The sequence below is a fragment of the Cherax quadricarinatus genome, chromosome 37 (genome assembly GCF_038502225.1).
Source record: "Cherax quadricarinatus isolate ZL_2023a chromosome 37, ASM3850222v1, whole genome shotgun sequence".
Taxonomy (NCBI): domain Eukaryota; kingdom Metazoa; phylum Arthropoda; class Malacostraca; order Decapoda; family Parastacidae; genus Cherax; species Cherax quadricarinatus.
This window is the reverse complement of record NC_091328.1, coordinates 10,380,468-10,396,650: the sequence shown is the minus strand read 5'-3', so window position 1 is coordinate 10,396,650 and position 16,183 is coordinate 10,380,468. Positions and strand designations below refer to the sequence as shown.

Below are 16,183 nucleotides of genomic sequence, written 5' to 3'. Positions count from 1 at the left end.
ACAGCTGTTTCCCTTGCACCCACTGCGGGTGTTGATGCTGCCCTTGCACCCACTGCGGGTGTTGATGCTGCCCTTGCACCTACTGCGGGTGTTGATGCTGCCCTTGCACCCACTGCGGGTGTTGATGCTCCCCTTGCACCCACTGCGGGTGTTGATGCTGCCCTTGCACCTATTGCGGGTGTTGATGCTGCCCTTGCACTTACTGCGGGTGTTGATGCTGCCCTTGCACCTACTGCGGGTGTTGATGCTGCCCTTGCACCTACTGCGGGTGTTGATGCTGCCCTTGCACCTACTGCGGGTGTTGATGCTGCCCTTGCACCTACTGCGGGTGTTGATGCTGCCCTTGCACCTACTGCGGGTGTTGATGCTGCCCTTGCACCTACTGCGGGTGTTGATGCTGCCTTTGCACCTACTGCGGGTGTTGATGCTGCCCTTGCACCTATTGCGGGTGTTGATGCTGCCCTTGCACCTACTGCGGGTGTTGATGCTGCCTTTGCACCTACTGCGGGTGTTGATGCTGCCCTTGCACCTACTGCGGGTGTTGATGATGCCCTTGCACCTACTGCGGGTGTTGATGCTGCCCTTGCACCTACTGCGGGTGTTGATGCTGCCCTTGCACCTACTGCGGGTGTTGATGCTGCCCTTGCTCCTACTGCGGGTGTTGATGCTGCCCTTGCACCTACTGCGGGTGTTGATGCTGCCCTTGCACCTACTGCGGGTGTTGATGCTGCCCTTGCACCTACTGCGGGTGTGGATGATGCCCTTGCACCTACTGCGGGTGTTGATGCTACAGTTGCACCTACTGTGGGTTTCGCTGCTACAGTTGCACCTACTGCTGGTGTCGCTGCTACAGTTGCACCTACTGTGGGTGTCGCTGCTACAGTTGCACCTACTGCTGGTGTCGCTGCTACAGTTGCACCTACTGTGGGTTTCGCTGCTACAGTTGCACCTACTGCTGGTGTCGCTGCTACAGTTGCACCTACTGCTGGTGTCGCTGCTACAGTTGCACCTACTGCTGGTGTCGCTGCTACAGTTGCACCTACTGTGGGTGTCGCTGCTACAGTTGCACCTACTGTGGGTGTCGCTGCTACAGTTGCACCTACTGCTGGTGTCGCTGCTACAGTTGCACCTACTGCTGGTGTCGCTGCTGCAGTTTCACCTACTGTGGGTGTCGCTGCTACAGTTGCACCTACTGCTGGTGTCGCTGCTACAGTTGCACCTACTGTGGGTGTCGCTGCTACAGTTGCACCTACTGCTGGTGCCGCTGCTACAGTTGCACCTACTGCTGGTGTCGCTGCTACAGTTGCACCTACTGCTGGTGCCGCTGCTACAGTTGCACCTTCTGTGAGTGTCGCTGCTACAGTTGCACCTACTGCTGGTGTCGCTGCTACAGTTGCACCTACTGCTGGTGTCGCTGCTACAGTTGCACCTACTGCTGGTGTCGCTGCTACAGTTGCACCTACTGCTGGTGTCGCTGCTACAGTTGCACCTACTGCTGGTGTCGCTGCTACAGTTGCACCTACTGCTGGTGTCGCTGCTACAGTTGCACCTACTGTGAGTGTCGCTGCTACAGTTGCACCTACTGTGAGTGTCGCTGCTACAGTTGCACCTACTGTGAGTGTCGCTGCTACAGTTGCACCTACTGTGAGTGTCGCTGCTACAGTTGCACCTACTGTGAGTGTCGCTGCTACAGTTGCACCTACTGCTGGTGTCGCTGCTACAGTTGCACCTACTGCTGGTGTCGCTGCTACAGTTGCACCTACTGCTGGTGTCGCTGCTACAGTTGCACCTACTGCTGGTGTCGCTGCTACAGTTGCACCTACTGCTGGTGTCGCTGCTACAGTTGCACCTACTGCTGGTGTCGCTGCTACAGTTGCACCTACTGCTGGTGTCGCTGCTACAGTTGCACCTACTGCTGGTGTCGCTGCTTCCCTTGCACCTACTGCGGGTGTTTCTGCTGCCCTCTTCAGACAATGGTGACTCTGCTAAGGCTACTGTTGTGGCTGTTCCTAATGCTGTTATTGATGCTGCTGTATTTGATGCGGTTGCCGCTGTTGCTACCGCTGTTAGCACTGCTCTCAGTGGTTCGCTTCTTGTCTAATGGTAGTTTCTTTTCCTCTCTCTTCATTTTCGTGGTGTTACAAAAGTGTCGCAGTGTAAAAGATGTTATATTGACTCAAAGCAAAATATAATCTTTTGTTACAAGGTGTTGAAGCCTAAGTTGAACTAGAAAAAGCTGCTTTTGTTTGATGTTTTTATTTCTTTTGTTTATTCTCGTATCGTTTATGTGTGGGTGTGTATAATTAATATATATATATATATATATATATATATATATATATATATATATATATATATATATATATATATATATATAAAATGTAGTGTCGTGCCGAAACGTAAAACTTGAAATTTTGGTTTAATTAGCAACGCACTTCTTGCCGAATAAGGCAAGTGCAAATTTGTGTATGCAGTAATTTCGCAAAAATCATTCTGAACATAACGAGAAAAGCATATTTCATTGTGTTTGTTTATTATTAAATTATTATAAACTTATAGAAAATATATTTAGTTCGATTAGGCAATATTGTATTGTGCTTGTTTTAATAAGGTTAGATAAGTTTCCTAAGGTTCTTTTGGTGCAAAATCGTTAATTTTTATATTAACATGAATGAAAAAAATATTTATTTGAATGTGTAAGAGAAAATTTTAGAAAGGATTTAATTTTAAATAAGTTATTGCTAATTGACCAGTTTTACCTATTCAACACGACATTTTTGTGTATATATATATATATATATATATATATATATATATATATATATATATATATATATATATATATATATATATATATATATATATATATATATATATATATATATATATATATATATATATATATATATATAAACATTATCTCCTGGGGTAATACCAAAAAAATTTCGTCGACCTCTGCATTAGACAGACCAGCCCAAGTTTGAAAATGCACATTGTGTAACGCAAAAAGGTCTGTTTGTTATGGCTATGAGTGTTTAGCTCTCAGTATGTGGTGAAGAAAGCCAACATATGCGCTGAGGACTTTCAATAACACGTAAAGTGGACTGCAGTTGTTAAAGAAAGAAATGACTGACTTTTGTAATTATCAACTTCTTACCAAATTTCAACCTTTCAGAAGGTTGAAAAATTAGACACATGTGCAACACCCGGGTATCTAACCAGTGGCTTTATCAACACAGTACAAGGAGGTAATCACATTATATCCTTGTACTGATAGCACCACTGGTTGGCGAATCCTCTACAAGTAAACACACCCACATGTTGTACATGTCTAATTTTTTTCATCTTGTCGGTACTATATACGATCTATGTACAACTTTCAGAAAGTTGCTGGAAGCCGGAATTTCGAGTTTCTACGAGAAGTTTTGCCAGCAGCTGACCTCTTTCTCGGATGCGAGTCCCTGTGAGAGGTGACCATCACCTGGTTAACAGATTTGACAGGTGACTCAACTCGTTGTTTACAGTGTTTCTTCATGTGATATGATGAGCATTCTCACACATGTACTGTAAATACTAATCTCTCTTTTATATCTGCTAAAAAGGGCCTCAGTTGAAGGTCGAAATTTACATGCCAGTCTAAGTTTTCTGTGTTTGTCTCTTTGTGTGTTGGGTTTGCTAACATTGTCTATTACACACACACACACACACACACACACACACACACACACACACACACACACACACACACACACACACACACACTCACACACTCACACTCACACGCAGGTATATACAACAAGCTTAGTGTCTAATCGACATGTGCCTAGGACAAAATGGTAACTGTAATAAAGTTGGTAGAATTACCGACAATATGTAAAGTAAAAGGACACAAGTGCAACTAATGTGACATTTTGTGGCAACGTTTCGCTCTCCAGGAGCTTTATCAAGCCATTACAAACAATACATGGACACAGAGGGTATATAAAGGCTCAGAGTGAGGTGCAATACTAGTGAGGTACCATTTCGATGTTCACTAGTGGTGGTAGTAGTAGTAGTAGTAGTAGTAGTAGTAGTAGTGACAAAAATAATACAATATGGTAGAGCAATTAATTCGTACATGAGTAAAAGGATATAAAAGCTATTACTTGGGTAACATAAAAATAGGTTGGACAAATATAGACTGGAAAGAGGCAGCTTGTTTCAGTGTTCACTCTCTGTAATGTGCTTTGTGTAGTATAACAGGAGAGACTATGTGATGGCAGGGTTTACTGTTTTCAGGAGGATTCTTGCTAAAACTTCAGAGATGGTGAAGCTGCCGTTGTTTTGTTTAATTGTATTTGAAACAGCGATCAGTGCTGATTCGAGGCACTTGCGTCTGCGGAAATTAGTTTCTTTGATCACTAATTGGGCGTCTCTGAATTTCATGAGATGATTGGTGGAATTTCGGTGTTGTACACAGGCGTTGTTCAAGTTATCGTTCCTACATGCGTAAATGTGTTCATTGAGGCGGGTGTCGAGGTTTCTTGCTGTTTCACCTACGTAGATCTTGTCACAGCCTCCACAGGGTATAGTGTAAACTCCTGCATTGACTGGTTCGTGGTGCTTGGATTCTGTCCTGGTTAGATCCTTTATTGAAGTGCTAGAAGCGATGGCGACTCTGGTGTTAGCTTGTGAAAGTACTTTTGAGATGTTTAGTGCAACCTGGCTGTTGGGAAGAATTATAACTTTGTTGGGAGTGGTGTTGGTGCGTGGAGAATTAATGATCTGAAGAGCTCTTTTCTTGCAGTCTTTGATGAAAAAAGGAGGAAAATGTAACTCAGTGAATGTTTGGTGAATGTATGTACATTCCTCGTCAAGAAACTCGGGACTACAAATTCGGTATGCTCTTAGGAAAAAACCGATGATGATGCCTCTTTTGGTCTTGGTATCTTGACTGGAATAGAAGTGTGTGAGATCATTTTTATTGGTGGGTTTCCGATAAACTTGAAATCTTAGGTTGTTGTCTGCTTTGTGAATGAGGACGTCGAGGAAAGGAAGCTTGTCATTGGACTCTTCTTCTAGTGTAAACTGGATCGCCGGTTCAACTGCGTTGAGCCTTGCCTGGAGATTCCGTACATCAAAACGTTTGGGAGTTATTACGAGGACGTCGTCCACGTAACGTAAACAAGCTCTACAAGCAAACCTACGGCATGGGAATGGGGTCCCCCATCATTGCCGTCCTAGCCAACTTATACATGGAACATCTAGAGTCCGAACACTTCGCCAACATCATCCCTTCAAGCGTCACTTGGTTACGTTACGTGGACGACGACGTTTTTGTTATAATAAGGTTAGGTAAGTTTTCTAAGATTCTTTTGGAGCAAAATTAAAATTTTTTACATTAACATTAATGAAAAAATATATATTCAAACGTATAAGAGAAAATTTTAGAAAGGACTTAATTTTAAAATGAGTTCTTGCTAATTGACCAGTTTTACATATTCGGCACGACATATATAAATATATATATATATATATATATATATATATATATATATATATATATATATATATATGTGTGCGTGGGTGTGTGTGTAAATGTGTGTGTGGGTGTAAGTGTGTGTGTGTGTGTAACACGTGCTGGTGGCTTTTGTTCTTCCTGGAGACCGTAATCTGCTGGAGTGCGCACAGTCCTCCTAATCTTCTTCCTCCTCCTCCTACTCCTCCTCCTCCTCCTCCTCCTCCTCCTCCTCCTCCTCCTACTCCTTCTCGTCTTCCTCCTCTTAATCTCATCTTTACCTGGAGTCTACCTGGAGGGTGTTCCGGGGGTCCCCTCCCTCCCCCCGCGACCCAGACCTTGACTAGGCCTCCAGGCCTCTCCTCATCCTTCCCTTCCTCCTGTTTCTTCCTATTTCGAATGATTTCCATCTTCCTTCTTCATCTCTTCTTCCTCTTCTTTATACATATGAATGAATAAAACTTTTCTCTATAAATTTTTACAGTATACTCGAACAGATTTATCGAGATGTCCTCCCACACAGGTTTAGATCTCCAGGGTGATTTGTAGGTGCATGTGTGTGTATACTCAGCTATTTGTGGTTGCAGGTCGAGTCAGTTCTTGGCCCCGCCTCTTCACTGATCGCTAATAGGTCCTCTCTCTCCCTGCTCCATGAGTTTTATCATACCTCGTCTTAAAACTATGTATGGTTCCTGCCTCCACTACATCACTTGCCAGGCTATTCCACTTCTTAACACCTCTATGACTAAAGAAATACTTCCTAACATCTCTTTGACTCATATGAGTCTTTAACTTCCAATTGTGACCCCTTGTTTCTGTGTTCCGTCTCTGGAACATCCTGTCTCTGTCCACCTTGTCAATTCCTCACAGTATTTTGTATGTCGTTATCATGCCTCCCCTAACTCTCCTGTCCTCCAGTGTCGTCAGGGCGATTTCCCTTAACCTTTCTTCGTAGGACATTCCCCTAGCTCTGGAACTAGTCTTGTTGCAAACCATTTCACTTTCTCTAAATTCTTGACCTACTTGACCAGGTGTGGGTTCCAGACTGGTGCTGCATACTCTTGTATGGGCCTGACTTACACAGTGTACGGAGTCTTGAACGATTCCTTGCTGAGGTATCGGAACACTATTCTCAGGTTTGCCAGGCGCCCATATGCTATAGCAGTTATCTGGATGATGTGTGCCTCAGATGTGCTCGGTATTATACTCACCCCAAGATCCTTTTCCTTGAGTGAGGTTTGCAGTCTTTGGCCACTAAGCTATACCTGGTCTGTGGTCTTCTTTGCCCTTCCCCGATCTTCATGACTTTGCATTTGGCGGGGTTAAATTAGAGGAACCTGTCCAGGTCTCTTTGTAGTCCTACCTGATCTTCATCCAGTTTAATTCTCCTCATTAACTTCACATCATTTGTAAACAGTGACACTTCTGAGTCTATCCCTTCCGTCATGTCATTCACATATACCAAAAATAGCACTGGTCCTAGGACTGACCCCTGTGGAACCCAACTCATCACAGGCGCCCACTCTGATACCTCGTCACGTACCGTGACTCGTTGCCTCCCTGTCAGGTATTCTCTGATCCATTGCAGTGCCCTTCCTGTTATGTATGCCTGATCCTCTAGTTTTTTCACTAGCCTCTTGTCAGGAACTGTGTCGAAAGCCTTCTTGCAGTCCAAGAAAATGCAATCTGCCCACTTTTGTTACCTCTTCATAAAACTCCAGTAGGTTTAGTGTCTCGTGTCTGTCTCCTTTCTTAAAAATGGGGACTACATTTGCCGTCTTCCATACCGCAGGTAGTTGCCCAGTTTCAATGGATGTGTTGAAAATTGTTGTTAGTGACACACACAGCATCTCTGCTCCCTCTTATAGGACCCACGGAGAGATGTCCGGTCCCACCGCCTTTGAGGTATCAAGGTCACTTAGCAGCTTCTTCACCTCCTCCACGGTTGTATTTCATTCAACACTTGTTGGTATATCCCTTGTTGGTGTACCCCCCTGTTCTGACTTATCGGAGTCCTTTCTGTCTCCACTGTAAATACTTCCTTAAATCTCATGGTGAGCTCCTCACATACTTCTTGGTCGTTTCTTGTGAGCTCCCCACCTTCTCTCCTGATTACCTGGTCCTTGACTGTTTCTTCCTCCTGATGTGGCTATACAACAGTTTCTGGTCAGACTTTACTTTTGATGCTATGTTTTCGTACTGTCGCTGAGCCTCTTTCATCTGTGCATACTCGTTTCTGGCTCTTCGACTAATCTCTATTTCCCTGGGTCCTTTGTCTTCTGTACCTTTTTTCATTCACTAATGCACTTTGCTTTTGCCTCCCTACACCTTTGGGTAAACCAAAGGCTCATTCTGGTCTTCCCATTATTTCTGTTGCCCTTGGGAACAGACCTTTCCCACTGAAACTCCTGCAGGAAGTTCCTAATGCCTGTGTAGTCCCCCCTTTTGTAGGTTAGCTTTTCCCATCCTACTCCTGTTTCCCTCTCCACCTGTAACTCTACTGTGCATTCAAAGCTCAGAACCACGTGATTACTATCTCCAAAGGGCCTTTCATATGTGATGTCCTCAGTGTCCGAGCTACTCAGGGTGAACACGAGGTCCAATCTTGCTGGCTCATCCTCCTCTCTCTCTCTCTCTCTCTCTCTCTCTCTCTCTCTCTCTCTCTCTCTCTCTCTCTCTCTCTCTCTCTGTGGTAGTGTCCCTAACATGTTGATGCATGAGGTTTTATGTGTGTGTGCGCGCGCGCGCTTACCTAAATGTGTTCACATAAGTGTAGTTGCAGGGATTGACATAGGGACTGACATAGACAAGGATGTCAGCCACAGCACCGTGTCTTCGTTTGCAGTTGACACCCGAATCTGCATGACAGTGTCTTCCATTGCAAACACTGCAAGGCTCCAGGCGGATATCAACCAAATCTTTCAGTGGGCTGCAGAAAACAATATGAAGTTCAACGATGAGAAATTTCAATTACTCAGATATGGTAAACACGAGTACAAAACTAATTCTGGCCACAAAATAGAGCGAAACACCAACGTCAAAGACCTGGGAGTGATCATGTCGGAGGATCTCACCTTCAAGGACCATAACATTGTATCAATCGCAGCTGCTAGAAAAATGACAGGATGGATAATGAGAACCTTCAAAACTAGGGATGCCAAGCCCATGATGACACTCTTCAGGTCACTTGTTCTATCTAGGCTGGAATATTGCTGCACACTAACAGCACCTTTCAAGGCAGGTGAAATTGTTGACCTAGAAAATGTACAGAGAACCTTCACGGCACGCATAACGGAGATAAAACACCTCAATTACTGGGAGCGCTTGAAGCTCCTGAACCTGTATTCCCTGGAACGCAGGCGGGAGAGATACATGAATATATACACCTGGAAAATCCTAGAGGAACTAGTACCGAACTTGCACACGAAAATCACTCACAACGAAAGCAAAAGACTTGGCAGACGATGCAACATTCCCCCAATGAAAAGCAGGGGTGTCACTAGCACGTTAAGAGACCATACAATAAGTGTCAGGGGCCCGAGACTGTTCAACTGCCTCCCAGCATACATAAGGGGGATTACCAATAGACCCCTGGCAGTCTTCAAGCTGGCACTGGACATGCACCTAAAGTCGGTACCTGACCAGCCGGGCTGTGGCTCGTACGTTGGTTTGCGTGCAGCCAGCAGTAACAGCCTGGTTGATCAGGCTCTGATCCACCAGGAGGCCTGGTCACAGACCGGGCCGCGGGGGCGTTGACCCCCGGAACTCTCTCCAGGCAAACTCCAGGTAAACTCCTGGACTCGCCTCTCCACTGGCCGCTACTGGGTTCACTCTCTCTGGCTGCGTGAGCCCTGTCATACCTATTCTTAAAGCTATGTATGCATCGTGATTCTACCACTTCGCTGTCTATATCGTTCCACTTCATGACTACTCTTAAGCTAAAGAAGTATTTCCTAACATCCCTGTGACCCGTCTGTGCTTGAAGCTTCCAGCCGTGACCTTGTACATATGAACCCCGCCTCTCAAACAAGACTCGTCCTGTCCACCCCGTCAGTTCTTCTGAATAACTCAGAAAAACGGGTGGGGTTTGAACCTATGGCAAGCGAGTCGTAAAACCCCAGGCCAGTGCGTAAGCCACTGGGCCAGCTGGCTACAGTAAGATTCATCCAATTAGGTATGTTTCTATATACCACAGTGGTGGCCCATGCTAACCTCCCTATGGTGTATAAATATACCTAGTAAGTTGAATCTTATTATAACCAACTGGCCCAGTGGCTTACTGGCCCGAAGTTATAGTACTCACTCGCCATAGGTTCAAATCACACCCGTTCCGTGGTTTGTTTCTTCTGCAATTTCTGTACGTCGTAATCGTGTCACCTCTGGTCTTTCTGTTCCCCCAGTGTTAGGATTAGCTCTTCTAGCCTCTCTTCAGTGGTCATACTTCACAGCTCTGGGACTAGTCTCGTTGCAAACCTTTAGCACTTTTTTTAAATGTGTGTGTTTGATATATCCTATTGTAGCCTGTGACTGTCGCTGTCCTTGTGAGACTGACAGATACCAGAGTAATGTATGCATGAGTGTGTGCTGTGGCGTGAGAGTGGTGAGGTGTTAGGCAACGCCAGTACCACCGGTAACACTGCTAGTATCACCAACGCCACCACCACTACTATAATCACTACTATCACTACCAGTATCACTAGTAATCCCCACCACCACTACCAGCAGCACCGCCAGTAGCACCACCAAGAGATTGTATTGCAAATGGCTCACATGAATATGGAAAGCCCCAGTATATTGTACGACCCTCAACTACCGCCAGCTTCACTTAACAACCTCAACTACCACCAGCTTCACTTAACCTTAACTACCACCCGCTTCACTTGACCATGTACTACCATCAGCTAAGATGGTGACACGAATTGTGGCGTCTACAAACTTACCTGATGGTGACACGGAGTGTGGTGTCTACAAACTTACCTGGTGGTGACACGGAGTGTGGTGTCTACAAACTTACCTGGTAGTGTGAAAAGACAATTGTCAGACACTGATAACGCTGAACGATAACACTAATAAGACAATGATAACATAGATAACACAATGCTGACATTGATAACACAATGCTAACATTGACAGCACAATGATAACATTGATAACACAACACTGATAACATGTTACAAAAAACGCGATTCTAAAAGCTTAGAGATCTCCAGTGAATACTAGAAAGGACTGCCCTTCTAGCATCCAGCCTGTTACCGGGTTTTCGTAACAAGTAGTCAGTATCCTTGTCCAATTATCCATTAGAATTCAGTAGGATTCAATAGTGCTTCAGGATTACAACTGGTAGGCTACTAACTAGAGAAATCAAAATTTAATAAATTTATTATTTAAGTTGTCTAGGCGTATATCAAATTAAATTAAGTTAGTAATAATCACAGTAATCAAAATAATATCACTTCTCTCGAGTACAATATTATTGTGCTGAAAGCACATATCACATTTATAATTCTTAAGTACCGTCTGGTACATTAACATTTAATAAGATATTACAAATATGTACAAGTAAGTTTGTATGTGTAAGTGCTCTAAGTAGTTCGCTATGTCTCACGACTCGACTAGACTTAAACAAGTGACTGACAAAGTCCTCAAATAAACTAACTTCTTAACCAACTGGCAGTCAGAACAGTCTGCTTGAACAATAAAAAGAATGCTAAGCCCAATAGCAATATAACAAGTTTGTAGATGAATGGTTCAGAGAACCGACATGTTGATAAATTAGACAAATGTGCAACTCTTGGGTATCTTTATTGAGGAAACGTTTCGCCACACAGTGGCTTCATCAGTCCATACAAAGGAGAATCTTGAAGAACAGGAGGAGAATGAGGTAATCAGTCCCTCAACCTTGAGTCGATGTGGTCAGTCCATCAATCTTGAATAGAATACGGCATACGTGCTGAGAAGGAGCTTATAAACCGTTGGCAGGAGAGGTGCAGAAGTCATAGGTCGTGTAACATTTGTTCAATGTTGAAGTAGGTCGTGCCCAAGAATTAGGCAAGCGAAGAATTCCCAAGTATTAAGATCCCAAGAAGTTGCAGTGTCTGACAGGTTTGTAGATGAATGGTTCAGAGAACCGACATGTTGATAAATTAGACAAATGTGCAACTCTTGGGTATCTTTATTGAGGAAACGTTTCGCCACACAGTGGCTTCATCAGTCCATACAAAGGAGAATCTTGAAGAACAGGAGGAGAATGAGGTAATCAGTCCCTCAACCTTGAGTCGATGTGGTCAGTCCATCAATCTTGAATAGAATACGGCATACGTGCACGACCTACTTCAACATTGAACAAATGTTACACGACCTATGACTTCTGCACCTCTCCTGCCAACGGTTTATAAGCTCCTTCTCAGCACGTATGCCGTATTCTATTCAAGATTGATGGACTGACCACATCGACTCAAGGTTGAGGGACTGATTACCTCATTCTCCTCCTGTTCTTCAAGATTCTCCTTTGTATGGACTGATGAAGCCACTGTGTGGCGAAACGTTTCCTCAATAAAGATACCCAAGAGTTGCACATTTGTCTAATTTATCAGCAATATAACAAGCAACTGCGACACAATCAGGACAAGGAGATAATATAACGACACTATGTAGGGACCATCAGCAGATCCTCCACAAAAGTCACCAAACTCCCAAACTACTGAATCTAAGTTCAGCATAAGAAAATCCCCGACTGTGATAATACACAGATACCAGTACAAGTTAGGTCAGAAGCTACAGCTCAGGACCTGAGTTGTTCAGAGTGTCTATGAGACACACAACCTCAGTACAACGTCGAAAATCACTAAGTCTATCCAATGTTCTGTGAACAGAGTTCTACAGAACTAACAAGAATAATGAGACAGACAATCTGTCCGACCACCAAGAGAGTCTAGACCAGACTGAATACTTCAGGCGAGGTGAGGACACCCCCCTTCGATCACGTGATAGCTCCGTGGACAGCTGTAGCACAAACAAGCCGGCAGAGTAACGAGCAAGGAGCGATAATTACAGTAGTTAGACAATCAAGACTTGAACTGAGCACATATGTTACATCCTACCTAACCAAAGGAAGCTAAGTCAAATAACAAAATAAAGCAATACATTTACGATTTAGCTATTATCACAAATACAAGCAATATAAAATTATATGAAAAGGTAATACACATGTAATATATATACATACATTGCAACCCATTCAGGGGTTGCAACATAACATAACACTGAATGATAACAAAGCAGTGATAACATTGATAACAGTGAAATTGATAACACTGATAACATTTTAAACGTGAGATTGTGTTATCAGAGAATTTCAATTATTTTTTTCAGTCTCAGCACTGGTGGACAAATCGTAATGAATGAAAAATTCAGAAAGGGAAGTTGAGTAGATTTTAGGGTTGTTTCTCAGGGAAGAAATATTGGAATTGGAGGTGATGTTCAACCATCAGTTGAAAACTGGATTAACTTGAATGTTAGGAATGTTTGTGAATGTTTATGGAGCCGGGAGCTAGAGGAGTGTTTTGAAGGTGTTTAACCGATGTTTAGGGAGTTCTGAAGCAAATGATGGGAGAATAAGTGTTGTGTTAAGCTGAATTCTAATGTGGGGGAAACACCAGGTGGAAAAAAATAGACGCGATGGAGAGAGAAGTGCAGTGTGATTCGTTACTTTATTGGCAACGTTTCGAAGACCGACACATTGAAGACTGACACAGTTGTTCTGCATTGTGGAAACGTTTCGACAACCAGGGGTTTCTTCAGTCCAATGCACAGAAGAACGGTAGAAGATGGCGAGGACTTTGAGGTAATCAGTTGTGTGTGCTTGTGTGTGGGTGCACTCACCTATTTGTAGTTGCAGGAGTCGAGTCACAGCTCCTGGCCCAATGTGTGTGAATGTGTGGTACGCGTTTTCTGAGTTGTGTTTCTGGAGTCGAGACTCAGCTCTTGGCTCGTGCGTGTGTAGGCAGTGTCCTGTCTAAAACCCCCCAGTTAAGACCTTAACATTGTCAGTGAGAGAACATGACACAAACAGTAAACCATCTATATAAATCATCAATCGTGAAGAAATGAACAGTTACGTATATAAACAATACAGTTATTCAATGAACATTGCAAGCCTTTAAAAAAGTCCCCATTAATTAACCTAATTTTGAAAATAAACATAAACGAAATTAATCACAAAATTAGTTAACTAACGTTAAGTTTCTTCTTATAGTTAATGTTAACATTAATAACCTGCCAAAAACATTCAGTTTTTAACATTTCGTAGTAATTAACATTCACGCCTTTTTTTAAACATCAGTATAACATCCATCTAATACTAATAGGTAATGACAGTGTTCTTTGATCCCTGATTACCGGTTATGTGAGCAGCAGTCTATAACAGGGGACATTATCCTGGCCTTAATTAGGTGATCTGCCCAGCCTGGTGGAGAGGATGTCCTGAGCACATCTCTCTGGTGTGTGTTTGTGTATTTTGGTGTGTGTGTGTGTGTGTGTGTGTGTGTGTGTGTGTGTGTGTGTGTGTGTTGTGTGTGTGTGTGTTATGTTGGTATGTGCTGGAGCTGGGCACATTTTGGTATGTGCTGGAGCTGGGCACATTTTGGTATGTGCTGGAGCTGGGCACATGTTGGTATGTGCTGGAGCTGGGCACATGTTAGTATGTGGAGCTGGTATGTGTATATGTGCGCGTGTGCGTGTGCGTGCGCGCGAGTGTTCAATTGTATATTTATAACTCAATTTGCAGAGTTTCATTCAAATTTCCATATATATTTATTCATCAATTCACTCTACGATATGCATATTTATATACCTTTCATTCTGTGCTTTCACCTTTTTTTTGGGGGGAGGAGCAACAACCCCCCATTTTATTCCCACCATGTAAATAACTTTTATGGATAAAAAAAATGAGTCCTCCTTTTGAAATCTGAAAAATGTTATATATATATATATATATATATATATATATATATATATATATATATATATATATATATATAGAAACACACACACACACACACACATACATATACACACACACACACACACACACACACACACATACATACATGCGCACACACACACACATACACACACACACACACACACACACACACACACACACACACACACACACACACACACACAAACTGTCCTCCCTCCTTTCCCATCTCTGTCCTCCCTTTCCTATGCACTCTAAACTTCGCCTCTAATCATTCCCAAACTCTACTCCACTTCAATACTCTCCTGTACCATTCCCAATCATCCTCTTTCTCATTCTCCACCCCGTTGAGTACTTCTTGTTCATACGACTCTCTGAATACATTAAGGTTCCTGTCTTGTCTTTGTTTTCATCTAAGGAAAAAACGCGAAAAAATGGATTCTATGACTGGCGAAAGTAAAATTAATCGTGTAGAGGAGGCCAGAGTAAGCCACCAGACCAATAGCAGAGGACCGGCTCTCAGTCGGTCTTGGGCCGTCATCAAGCCAGGTGTGGGACAGGTAACACGTTGAACGCCAGTACAGGCCTCCTTCAGTTTTTAATCCCCCAGAATTCGGGGGCTTATGATTTGTGTCATCTTCGGTATTGTGCTTCTGGTTTGTGTCAGCCTCGGTATTGTTTGTTGTTTGTCTGGATTAAATGTTGATTCAGTCAAGAAGCTGTGTTCTAATAATTAAATTTATTCCATTTTTTTCAAATTTGAGAGACAGTGGATACCATGATTCACAGAACCAGCAATAATAATATTAGTAATTATTATTGTTAGTGTGTTTATTATTATTATAATATTAATATTAGTAGTATGGTGTTTATTATGATTGTAATTATTATTATTATTATTATTATTATTTCATTGTAGGAGAAAGGTGCAATAAATAAAAGGTCTTTGGGCAGCAATAACTAATATTAACAGATGTATTGTCACCATTTTCTATGGGAGGCATATAAGTCCCATTTTCTGTGCGCGGCATTTATGTTCCATTTTCTATGCGCGGCATTTATGTTCCATTTTCTATGCGTGGCATTTATGTTCCATTTTCTATTCGCGGCATTTATGTTCCATTTTCTATGCGCGGCATTTGTTTCATTTTCTATGCGCGCATTTTTGTTCCATTTTCTATTCGCGGCATTTATGTTCCATTTTCTATGCGCGGCATTTATGTTCCATTTTCTATGCGCGGCATTTATGTTCCATTTTCTATGCGCGGCATTTGTTCCATTTTCTATGCGCGCATTTATGTTGCATTTTCTATGCGCGCATTTATGTTCCATTTTCTATTCGTGGCATTTATGTTCCATTTTCTATGCGCGGCATTTATGTTCCATTTTCTATGCGCGGCATTTATGTTCCATTTTCTATGCGCGGCATTTATATTCCATTTTCTATGCGCGGCATTTAATTAATTTTATCGTGACATTCCAGTTTTGAGCGGCCACAATAATATTTTGGAGTTGTCGCGTGGACGTTTCACCAGTAGGCGCCGGGAAAAAAAATATTCATATATAAATTTTAATTTCGGCGTTAGTCTAATTAATTTTTGATTTACCAAAAATATACAAAAATATATCAGTAAATACTGTAGATATAATATTACTAATATGAAAGTTTTATATATATATATATATATATATATATATATATATAT

General features: G+C 42.7%; 1 protein-coding gene and 1 long non-coding RNA gene across 5 annotated transcripts in view; one reads left to right on the top strand and one right to left on the bottom strand.

Annotated features, from left to right (window-relative positions):
• LOC128702646 (cell adhesion molecule Dscam2) overlaps window positions 1–16,183 on the bottom strand; it is a 720,609-nt gene that overhangs the window by 484,004 nt on the left and 220,422 nt on the right. The gene's annotated exons all lie outside the window — the stretch shown is intronic.
• Window positions 3,387–16,183, top strand: part of LOC128703479 (uncharacterized) — a 44,127-nt gene continuing 31,330 nt past the window's right edge. The window contains exon 1 of the long non-coding RNA XR_008409305.2: window positions 3,387–3,501. This is a non-coding gene — a long non-coding RNA (uncharacterized lncRNA). The remainder of the gene's footprint in view (window positions 3,502–16,183) is intronic.